This window comes from Equus quagga, chromosome 2, assembly GCF_021613505.1.
Source record: "Equus quagga isolate Etosha38 chromosome 2, UCLA_HA_Equagga_1.0, whole genome shotgun sequence".
NCBI lineage: Eukaryota > Metazoa > Chordata > Mammalia > Perissodactyla > Equidae > Equus > Equus quagga.
The window spans coordinates 167,081,755-167,094,690 of NC_060268.1; positions in this window are offsets into that span (position 1 = coordinate 167,081,755).

Consider the following 12,936-nt stretch of genomic DNA (forward strand, 5'->3'; position numbering starts at 1 on the left):
ATTCCATCATAGAAGAGAATCATATAAAATGCTTTATATTATCAGTCCTATTCTCTTTACAAATTTAAGATGGTTCAGACCACCACCAAATCAGTGATAGAAAATAGATTTTTCTCTGGTATCATTTTAACACAATCTAAAAGGCACTTTTGTTATTATTACTTTTCCTGTGTACAGCTTTCTCCTTGCTTCCCTTGAATTCTTTGTTCCAGAGAAGCAGTACAGCAAGGATGCCCCGAAGTGATGTCATTGATGTCATTCCTTCACTGGTGACATCGACAGAGGCATATTCACTTTGCTCGTGGAGAATAAGCATGCAACATGTAGTGAGACAGCCTGCATGTTGGTAAGTCATGGTTTTGCTTCTAGGGCATAATCATAATCAGAGCTGAATGGGTACTTAGAGTTTTTGATGAAGGGACAACCGTGGGATTATGTTCAGAACAACCTATGCAGTGTCACACAGTTGGTGGCAGAGCAAGCCAAGCACCCAGGCCAACACATCCCAGCCCAGGACTCAACACAGCAGTGGGTACAGAAGAGCACATGCAGGCTTTGGAGTCAAGGCAGACCAGAGTATGATTTCTGTGTGTCACTTACGAGCTGCATGACTTTGAGAAGTTACTTTTTTCTCTCTAAATTTCAGTTTCCTCCTTTGAAAATTAAGGAATCATAATACTTATCCTGCAAAATTGTTGGGATTAAATGATATATTATGTGTAAAAGAAAAATTCCAGTAAGTCTTAGATTTCTTCATGTAATATGAACACTTTGGTTGTGTTTTAATTGAGAGGCTGCAGAGCTAAAGAGCACTTTGATGACGGAGCAGCATAATGAGCAAAGTCATGGAATAATTCATTTGATCTTCCCGAGGAGGAGCTGATGGCTTTTTTGCAACAAATATTTTACTGATACCTTGTTTACAGGTCACTGGAGACTATAAAGGAAACTAGACTTGCATTTCATAGGTATGTTTACTTCTCACAAGTTTAGTATTTGGTGTTTGTGCCAATTTTTGGTTGCTCATAAGTTTTTATTTTATAGATAGCATCTGCCATACAGATAGCTTTCCTAGGTACCTGTAGGATACAGTAAGCTTCTTCCTCAAAGAGCTTTGTAATACTATTGGGAAAATATGACCCCAAAATCCTAGAACAGGGTGGGATGGGTGGGTGAATAGATGTATAGATAGATGGATGGATGGATGGATGGATGGATGGATGGATGGATAGATGGGAAGTCCATCTGTCTGACTAACTGGTTTATGTATATCCTTTCCAAAGGAACACAGTCTTAAGGTAATTTTCTCTCTTCCTCTTTTTGTTTAGGTCTCTGGATTATGACAATGGGCTATCTGTAGCTTTATAGTTCCTGGATAAGTGGAGATCAGCACAAGTTTTCTATAAACTACCTAGAGTAGCAACTAGTAATTTCTGGTTGAAGACCAAATGTAAAGATGCTAAAGACTATTTCCAAAGTAGTCGAAAGCTAGCCCAAAGAAACATACAAGGAAATACATTCCAAGAAACTATTTCACCTAAATCAAACAAAACCTGTCCTGTGCAGGAAGTGAATGAAAAATTAATCATTTCTGCATGTCTGAAGGCCAGCTAGATCTGCTAAATAAAGGAACCAGTAATACCTGTACCCTTCCTAGGGTGCAAAAGGGAAAAACAGAAAAATAACTTTTGTTGAATGCTTACCAAGATCAAGCACTGTGCTATATGCTTTTTATATGTGAAATCTTACTTGATTTTTTAAAAAATCCTGTGAGGTCAGCATTATCCACCCCATTTTGCAGATGAGGAAACAGACTCAGAGAACTTAAGTAACCAGCCAAGGCTACTCAATGAATATATGTAGCAGAGCTGATTGGAGACCGGCTACACTAGTGAAAATAACGATTAAAATACATACTTTCACTTATAAAGGTGATATAAGAAGTTAAAATTCATTAGCCACTTCCTCTGTTCCCCTAAAAAATTTTAATATCAATGGAAATATGCCTAAAGCCCTTTGGTGACCAGATACCACTGAGTAAGTGTAAGAATGGCCATTCATGGTAGTCTGCTTATTTTTAAGATTTGTTGGGTGGCTGTGCCACCCTGTTGATGACAACTCTATTATGGACGAATGAGCAAATCTTCCTGGAGACCCTTGGCGTGTGCAAGCATGTTGGAGAAGCCAGGCTTTTGTTTCCTCATCTGCCACAAAGAAATCCTTTCTGTCTTCCCCAGGAGGACATTGGGAAGATACTGATGGGTGGGAAACAGAAGAATTATTTCAATGGTAGTCACTGCAGGGGGTTAAGGCTGAGCTGGCACTGTCCTCAATAAGAGTCATTGTGACTATGGTCCAAAATCTGCAGGAATTTTTTTTATTTGTTTGCTTTCATTTTTCTTTGCCAGACAGCTAGAATGCCAAGGGCAGTTCCGTGCCAAGCCACAGGAAGAATGAAAGCCCAGGACTTCCCCTGGGACACCAGCTTCCATTTCAACTTGGGGCAAGAGTGAAATCTGCCATAAGGTAGAAGTTTGGGAACTTCCTGTTGATTTACATTTCAAACAGAGCTTGTACTTAATCTTCACCCTGGCACTCAGAGCTCAGAGTGAGCAGGGGTGAGTTCAGGAGACTCAGGGACAGGACCCTCTGCTGAGAACTGAACGAGGGACCGCCTGGCTTCCAGTAAGTACTGCTTGGTGTGATTGGTTTGGGTTCTCAAGGCTGTGGGAATCTGGAAGCTTAATTGAACAAAATTGCTATTATGGGCTATATCTTCACACTTGGGCTATACAGTCAGAGGAAAATAGAACCTCTTGGTATCACATTCATCGAATCCCAAATGACATTACAATGAACAGGTTAGGCAATGATAGTGGGTAGATTCTCCTGAAAGAGATCAAAGAGCTAAATCTGAAAGGCTTTTTTGTTTGGGGGCAATGACAAGAGATGCAAGTGGAACTATGAAAAGATCTCATTCTTTTTTCTTAGATAGGAGGAAGAGCAAAGTGGTTCAGACACCAACTTTCAAGTTAGAATTCTGCCTCTGCTTCTTTTTAACTGTGTGATCAAAGGCAGATTGCTTAATCTCTGTAGTAATGGTTTCCTCATCTCTAAAAAAGATGTATCATTGTAAAAATAGTGTAAGCTTTATAGTATTGTTATGTTATATATATGAAATTGAATGAGATTTCATTTATATAATATATGTTACTACAATTTTACTTATGTGATATAAGCAAAATTTATGTAATAGATTTCATATATATGTGTATAATGAATTTCATATATATGTATACACATACTGGATTTCTTATGTTAAAAAATAAAATTACACTGAGTAAATTTTAAAGATCTATTGGCTTTATTCAATGATTCATGAATCAGGCAGCATCTCATCTAATAGATAGAAAGGAGTTCTGAGGAGCCGTACAAAATGAAAGACTTATTGGCAGAAGGCAGCGAGACAAGGAAGTTGAACTAGGAAAAAGTGAATTCTTTGCGACAAGGTCTCCTCCTTTAGGGGCAGAGGTCTGTCAGGCAGATGGCTTCACCAGTACTGACTAGGTGATTCCTGAGTGACTGAGTTAAGATTCTATTTCTAGGAGAGACAAAACTGTAATAGTTAAGTATTGTCTCAGTTTGGTGATGGAGGCTTTAACATAAGTGGCTCCATTTTGGGGCTGTTGTCTTGTTTTTAACACAAACACATAATGTGAAATTCATATAGATAATATTAAATATATGTACATTATATGTATACAATCCCGTGTGTGTACATATATATGAAATCCATTATGTACATATGTATGAAATCTATTGTACATATTTTGCTTAGAAGTGCCTGGAATGTATTAAGTACCCAATAAATGCTAGTCATTATTAAACAATCAGAATCATAGAATATCTGACCTGGAAATGATCTAACAAGTACCATTTATTGAGCACCTATTAGATATTGAATGCTCCTTGCCAGCTTCTCTCAGGTGATGCTGACGGCAGTCCTCTGTGGCTGGTAGTATGATCGCTTCCATTTTACAGATGAAGACACGGAGGGGTGGAGAGATGTTGCAATGTACCCGAGGTCACATCTCTCATAAGTGATGGAGAGGACGTTTAAATCCAGATCCCAGAGTTAACACGCTGCTGCCTCCTGTGTCATCGCATTTTATGGTGGGTCGGGAGGTGAGGAAGGAGCATCCCTACGTGTGACTTCGGAGCCTTTCGCAGGCCCTGGGAGGCCAGAGCTGTCCTCCGAAGCTCCCTTTGCCGTCCACTGTGTGCAGGGAGCACGAGTGTTGTCGGGAGTGCCCACGAGCATCAGTGTAGAGCGGTGTGGGATTCTGCCAGGGAACCTTACCCACGTCCCATGGCTCTTCCTCCCTCAGATGCAGTTTTTCATTTGTAAAATGAGCGATCTCACAGGACAGTTCTGAGACACCAAAGCAATCATGTATACAACACATTTTATAAACTGTAAAGGCTTTACAAATAATTATTTTATCAAGAAGAAAAATGATTTTTGGCTTTTTAACAAAGAGCTTGCAGTAAACACACTGCTTTAAAATGTCACCCTCAGTTAATCTCTCCAGCACAGTCGTCTGATCCGATCCAGGAACGCCATCGCTCACTCCATCACTCACGAGGCTCAACGCCCCGTGGGAGGGGTGGCCAAGTGCCACAGGCATGGATGGAGGGAAGGGTGGTGAGCTGAGAATCACCAGTCCCTAGTTCTGCCTCAGGCATTGAAATCCCTGAAATTGGAAAGAACTTCATGGATTTGATGCACAATCTCAGGGGTGAAGTTTTTTTCTAATGTCCGTGGTTTGGGGGGAGTGGGCAAAGTTTTAGGTAGGTTGTATTCCTCTTCCTTGTGCAGAATTGCTCTCTCAGGGAACAGTGGCCTTCGGTCTCGATGGCCTGGCCCCTTTCCTGGGGTTACAGCTCATTGCGCAGAGTTAGCTGTGCTCCTTGCACCAGGCGAGGCTGGGGGGCACCAGTTCCTCAATGTCTGCCTCCAGACACCCCAGAATGGTCTTATCTGTGATTTCCTTCGGTACTTGTTATTTGTTCAGATAATCACTATTGTTCCTACCCAGGGGATACCTCAATAGAGAAAACTTTTCTCTGGTCAAGGAAGGTCTGAGTTCAGGGTCCAGGAAAGCCCCACTGGTCTTTAAATAGCTCCCACAAGCCTCTGACAAATCACCGAAAGAGTGCACTTTGAGAACTTGTGGTCTTAACCTTAAGACTTTCATCTTCATTTAAAATATATATATAGATAATCATACATATATAGATATGGTTAAAGAATTGCTGTGAGTCATTTATGCCTTAGGAGGAATGAATGAATTTATGGTGAAGAAAGAGAGGAGTCAGGAGGGAAAGAATGACTGTGCAGTTTGGATGGCTGAGGGCCCTTTGCCTCCTCCCCTTTCACTGCAACTTCCCTGGCACTGCCCTGTTCAGTGCTTCCTCCTATTTTGAGAGTCTGAATTCAGGTAAATATTGGCCACCGGCACATTCTTGTTTCAAAGATCACATCTGCTTGCAGCCCTTCACCCTGTGGGATTCCCCTTGTTGCAGGGTCAAGTGTGGGTCATGGGATCGCCAGCAGGCAGAGCTGTCCTGGAAAGGACTCACCTCTCAGAGTCAGTTTCACCATTCAGCCTCAGCCCCCCAAGTCGGGCAGCCTTGGGAACGGGCCACTCAGTGGCTGAGGAAGTTTAAGAACAGGAGTATTCCCTGATCCTTGCTCTTAGGAACTTCCTTCTGGAGAGAGCAAGTTCCTGGCATGGAGAAGAGCTTGTCTTGGACTTTCTCTTGGCCAGAAATGCTTCCTCAGTTGTATGTGATCCATAGCAGCCTGCCTTCTGCCTGTTCTTGTCTCTCCTCCTTGGTGTCGCCTCCCCCAAGGCTCTCTTGTCAGAGCCACTGACGGAGCAGGAGCAGAGAAAGTCCAGGGAAGACGGCTCCTTCAGTCATCCTGATAACACCTCCACAGAACTACCACTAGGTGAGCACAGGCTGTTTGGACATGTCCTCATTACCATGGCTACCGTCATCCTGGGAGGAAGAATGGAAAGGGGAAGGCTGATAACCCACCTCACCAACACTCACAAGCACCATCCTAGATACTCAATGATCGAGTGGCTAGTCCGTGAAGCATACTGTTGTATGAGGACTAACTAACGCTTAACCCTTCTTTTTGACAGGTGAGAACAGACTGGCATAATGGAAGCCAAAGCCCCGAAAAGTCCAGGTACCCAAGGGCCATACTCTCAGACGGAAGAGACTTTTTGTTGGAAATGACAAACGATTCCCATCAAACTAACCAGGATACAGAAGATGGTTTTAGTGGGGATAACGGGTGGAATTCTGGGACAATGACTCTTGGTTTGGAGAATGTAGCAGAGGCTGTTGGATTTAGTTAATTATTTGTAAGAGCTCACCTATCTAGAAACTTGACATTTTCTGATTTTCATGGGTCCAATGTTCCATTTTTCGCTTGGAGATGGTACTGACAACAAACTGTATTCAGAAAACACTGGAGAGTATTTCCTCAGTTTTATATGAACTTCTCAGTTGGAGAAACTGCCTGAATTTTTATCAGGGCTTGTTATGGGAGTAGCTCAAGGTGTAAATGTTCTTGTTCTTGTTTACACGGTTCACTGCACTTGAGTGGTTAGAACGGCTGAGTTTAGGATGAAGTAACTTAGAAACCAAATTATCCAATTCAATTCAAAAATAAATATTTTCAAGCATTTATTCAAAGCACCTGTTTTTAGTAAGTCACTGTGCTTCATGTTGCAGTGGATGTACAGATTAATAGGAGTCGTTGCTCTCAATGACTTTCAACTTTGTCGAGAAGTTGAGACAAACACATACAATCAGGCTATGACAGGAATCATGAAATAAGTGCAAAATGCTGTGGAAGTCTGAAGAAGAAAAAGCATGCAAGTAGTTATGGGGATCCAGAGAGGTTTTATGGAGAAGGCTTTTCAGCTGGACCCTAAAGGATGTGTAGGGGTTTAAAAGAGAGCATATCTCAGCAGAAAGCGATAGCATGAACCCAAGCAGTGAAGTGGGCGAGGGCAGGATGTGTTAGAGGAGAACATGGATATAAAATAGGACGGGGGAGAATAGAAGACAAGGCTGCAGAAATGTGGCTTTATATTGTGCCAGACCTTGACCCCACATGACTAGCAACCCTTGAAGCATTTTGAGCATGGAGCATTTTGAAATAGCTTTATTGTGGTATAATTGACATACAGTAAACAGCACATATTTAAAGTGTACAGTTTGACAAGTTTCGATATGTGTATACGCCTGGGAAACTGTCACCACAATCAAGATGGTGAACATATGCATTACTCCCAAAAGGTTTCCTGTGCCTATTCATAATCCTTCTCTCCAGCACCCAATCCCGCTCCCTATTGTTCTGCTTTCTGTCGCTCTAAATTCTTTGTATTTACTAGAATCTTACACAAATGGAATCCTACAGTATACACTCTTCTGATTGGCTTCTGTCACTCAGCGTAATTCTTTTGAGGTTCATCTATGTTGTTGCATGCATCAAGAGTTTCTTCCTTTTTATTCCTGACTAGTATTCCGTTGTGTGGACGTATCACAATTTGTTAATCCGTTCACCCGTTGGTGAACATCTGGGTTGCTTCCAGTCTTTGGCTATTACCAATAAAGCTGCTATGAGCATAAGTGACAATTTGGTGACATTTAGTACATTCACAGTGTTGTGCAACCATCACTTCTATCCGGTTCCAAAACATCACCATCAACTTTTCCTGTGCTCTTTGGCCATTTACATATCTTCTTTGGAAAAATGTCTATTCGAGCCCTTTGCCCATTTTTCAATTGGGTTGTTTATCTTTTTTGTTATTGCATTATAAGAGTTCTTTATATATTCTGGATACCAGAATCTTATCAGATATATGGATTTACAAATATTTTCTCTCATCCTATAGGTTGTCTTTTCGCTTTCTTGATAATGTCTTTTGATGCACAAAAGTTTTTACTTTAGTAAAGTCCAATTTACCTATTTTTCCTTTTGGTGCTCATGCATTTGATGTCATATCTGAGAATCCATTGTTAAGCCCAAGATCATAAAAATTTACCCCTGTAATGCCAAAAACGGAGAGTTTTATGGTTTTAGCTCTTACATTAAGGTCAATGATTCATTTTGACTTAATTTTTGTTTATTGTGTGACATAGTGATCCAACTTCATTCTCTTGCGTTTGGATATCCATTTGTTCCAGCATGATTTGTTGAAAGAACTATTCTTTCCCCATGGAATGCCTTGGTGTCCTTGTCAAAAATCAGTTAGGGAGCCGGCCTGGTGGCACAGTGGTCAAGTTTGCTCCCTCTGCTTCAGTGGCCTGGGGTTCATGGGTTCAGATCCCGGGCGCAGACCTACACACCACTCACAAGCCATGCTGTGCACTGTCGCACATACAAAATAGAGGAAGATTGGTGCAGATGTTAGCTCAGGGCTACTCTTCCTCAAGCAAAAAGAGGAAGATTGGCTACAGAGATTAGCTCAGGGCCAGTCTTCCTCACACACACACACACACAAAAATTTAGCCATTGATGTATCAGTTTATTTCTGGACTCTCAATTCCATGCCATTTGTCTATGAATCTATCCTCATACTAGTACCACACTCTTTTGATTACTGCAGCTTTTGTAGTAAGTTTTGAAATTGGGAAGTATGAGTATACTTTGTTCTTCTTTTTCAAGATTGTTTAGGCTATCCAAGGCTCCTTGCAATTCTATATGATTTGAGGATAGGCTTTCCATTTCTGCAAAAACTGTCATTGAGATTTTGAGAGAGATTGCCTTGAATCTATAGATGTGGATCCAAGTTCATTTCTTTCTCATACGGATATCCTATTGTTTCAGTGTCATTTATTGAGATGGCTCTCCTTTCTACGTTGCATTGCCTTTGCATCTTTGTCAAAAATCAGTTGCCATGTATGCATGGGTTTATTTCCAGACTATCTATTTTGTTCCATTGATATATTTGTCTATCTTTATGCCATGTTGTTTTGATTATTATAGCTTTATAATAGTTCTTGAAATCAGGTATTGTTAGTACTCTAACTTCGTTCTTTTTTCAGATTTGTTTTGGCTATTCTAGCTACTTAGCACTTTCATATGAATTTTAGAATCAGCTTGTCAATTTCTACACAAGAAAAAAGCCTGCTGGGATTTTGATTGAGATTGCATTGAATCTCTAGACCAACTTGAGATAATTGACATTTTAACGAGAGTGAGTCTTCTGACCAATGAACAAGGTATATCTCTCCATTTATTTAGGTCAATCCCTAAATAATTCATTTCTATCATTAATATTTTGAAATTTTGGGGGTACATCATTCACGTCTTTTGACGGACTTATAATTTTGATGATATTGTAAACAATATTGTTTTTAAATTTCACTTTTCAGTTGTTTGTTTTGCTGGTGTTTAGAAATACAACTGATGGGTTTTTGTATGTTGATCTTGCATCTTGCAACTTTCCTAAACTTACTTATTAGTTCTATTGGCTTTTTGTATATTCTGTCAGATTTTATACACAATCATATCATCAGTGAATAAAGTTTTGTTTCTTCCTTTCCGCTCTGAATGCTTTTTATTTCTTTTTTTAATAGCCTGATTGCACTGGCTAAACCCCCAGTAAATATTGAATATAAGAGGGGAGAGGAGACATTCTTGTCTGCTTCCTGATCTTAGGGAAAAAGCATTCAGTCTCTCACCATTAAGTATGATGTTAGTTATAGGCTTCTCAAAGATATCCCTGATCAGGTTGAAGAAGTTTCCTTCTATTCCTAGTGTGCTGTGAGTTTTTATCAGGATGTGTAATGACGATATCATAGAATGAGTTAGGAAATATTCCTTCTTCAATTTTCTGGAAGATTTTGTGTAGAATTGGTATTATTTCTTCCTTAAAAGTTTATATATTCTAGATACCAGATTCTTATCAGCTATATGATTTGCAAATATTTTCTCCCATTCTGTAGGTTGTCTTTTCGCTTTCTTGATAATGTCCTTTGGTGCAAAAAAGTTTTTAATTTTGGTGAAGTCCAATTTACCTATTTTTTCTTTTGGTGCTCATGCTTTTGCTGTCATATTTGCCAGTATAATTGGTTACTTGGGCCCAAAGTTCCCCTTGCATAAAGGTTTTTAACTACAATTCCAATTTCTTTAATAGATGCAGAAGGTTAGTCAGGTTATCTATTTCTTCTTGAGTGACCTTTATTAGTTGGTATATTTCAAAGAATTTTTCAATTTCATCTAAGTTTTCAAATTTATTGGAATAAATTTATTCATAATATTTATTTAGTATCCTTTTATCTATCAGTGGAATCTATAGTTATGTCCCCTCTTTCCTCCTGATATTGGTAATTATGTCTTCTCACTTCTCATTTTTCCTGGTCTGTCTGGCTAAATAAAAGACAGGTTTATTAATTTTATTGATCTTTTCAAGAGATCAACTTTTGATTGCATTGATTTTCTCTATTGTTTTTCTGTTTTCTATTTTGTTGATTTCCACTTACATCTTTATTATTTTCTTTCCTCTGTTTGCTTTGGATTCAGTTTGTTCTTCTTTTTTTAGTTTCTTAAAATGGAAGCTGAAGTAATTTATTTGAGAGTTTTTTTCTTTCCTAGTCGTTTAGTGTAATGAAATTCCCCCTAAGTACTGCTTTAATGGCATCACACAAATTCTGATATATTATGATTTCACTTCATCCAGTTCAAAAAACTTTCTGAATTATCTTTGAGTTGCTTTCTTGACCCAAGAGTTATTTATTTCAGAATTTTTTTCAGAGATCTTTCTGTTATTGATTTTCAATTTGATTACATTATGTTCTGAAAACATGCTTTGTATGACTTGGATCCTTTCAAATTTATTGAGACTTATTTTACGGACTAGAGTCTGATCTGTCTTTGTAAATGTTGCATGTGTTCCACATATATCAATCAGGTCAAGTTGGTTCATAGTGTTTTCACATGTACTATATTTCTGTGATTTTCTGCCTACTTTTTCTATCAATTATTGAGGGGTACTGAAATCTCTGACTATAATTGTGGATTTGCCTATTTCTCTGTACAGTTCTATCAGTTTTTGCTTTGTATATGTTGAAGATCTGTTACTGGGTACATAAATGTGTAGGATTGTTATGTTCTCTTGATTAATTGACCCCTTTACCATTATAAAAAGACTTGCTTTATCCCTGGTAAAATTTTTTGCTTTGAAATCTGCACTAATGTTAATATAGCCACTCCAGCTTTCTTTTGACTGCTGTTAGCATAGTGTATCTTTTTTCTGATCATTTACTTGTAACTTATTTGTGTCTTTATATTTAAAGTGTGTTTCTCATAGGCAGCATATGGTTGGGTCTTGTTTTTTTCATCCAATTTGACAATCTCTGTCTTTTAATTGAATTGTTTAGACCATTTACATTTAATGTGATTATTGATGTAGTCAGGTTTGAGTCTGTCATAGTGTTATTTGTTTTCTATTTTTCTCATTTGTTCTTTGTTCCCCTTTTTCCTCTTCTTCTTCCTTCTTTTGAATTGAGTATCTTTTATGATTCCATTTTATCAAGAGATAAAATGACTTATTAATTATAACTCTTTGTTTTGTCACTTTAAAGTAGTTGCATCAGGGTTTGTAGTATACATCTTTAAAATATCAGAGTCTATCTTATTACAAGTAATTTTACACCAATTCACATATAAGAATTTTATAAACGTGCATGTCCATTTCTCCCTCTTGCCCTTCATGCTATTGTTGGAATGCATTTTACTTATATGTATGTTATAATCTGCACAATACATTGTTACTATGTTTTTGAACAGTCAATCAATTTTTTTGGTGTTTTAAATAATAAAAAAAGTTATATATTTAATTCTGCAGTTACCACTTCAGTATTCTTCATTTGTTCATATAAATTCAGATTTCCATCTGGTATCCTTTTTTTTCCACCTGAAGGACTTCCTTTAATATTTCTTGTAGTACAGGCTTCCTGATGATGAATTCCTTCAGCTTTTGTATATCTGAAAATGTTTTGATTCAGAAATTCTCTTCATTTTTGAAAGATATTTTTGCTGCACGTAGAATTCTAGAATGACAGTATTTTTCTTTCAGTACTTTAAACATGTTCTTCCAGTGTTTTTTTGTTTGCATTGTTTCTGGTGAGAAATAGAATGTCCTCCTTATGTTTTTTCCTAAATATGTATTATATCTTTTTTCCCTCTGGCTGCTTTTAAGGTATTTTTCCTTATCACTGGTTTTGAGCAATTTGCTTATGATCTGTGTTGGCATAGTTTTCTTCATGTAGCTTTCATTGGGGGTTCGTGAACTGCTTGGATCTCTGGGTTTATAGTTTTCTTTAAATTTGTACAATTTTCAGCATTCTTTCTTCAAGTATTTTTTCTCTCTCTGTTCCTCCCTTCAGGGACTCCAGTTGCTTATATATTAGACCACTTGAAATTGTCCCACAGTGCACTGGTGCTCTTTTAATGTGTTTAGATTCTTTTTTCACTCTGCTTTTATTTTGGTAGTCCTTATTGCTACACCTTCAAGTGCACTAATCTATTGTTAATCCCATCCAGTGTGTTTTTTTCCAAGACATCGTAGTTTTCATCTCTAGAAGTTCACTTTGGATCTTTTTCATATCTTCTATATCTCTACGTAACTTCTTGAATGTATAAAATACAGTTATAATAACTGTTTTAATGACCTTCTCTGCTAATTCTAACATCTGTGTCAGTTCTAGACATGTTTTGATGGATTGATTATTCTCCTCATTATGGGTCCTGTTTTCCTGCCTCTTTTCATGCCTGATAATCTTTGATTGGTTGCCAGACGTTGCAAATTTTACCTTGTTGGGTGCCGAATATTTTTGTATTCC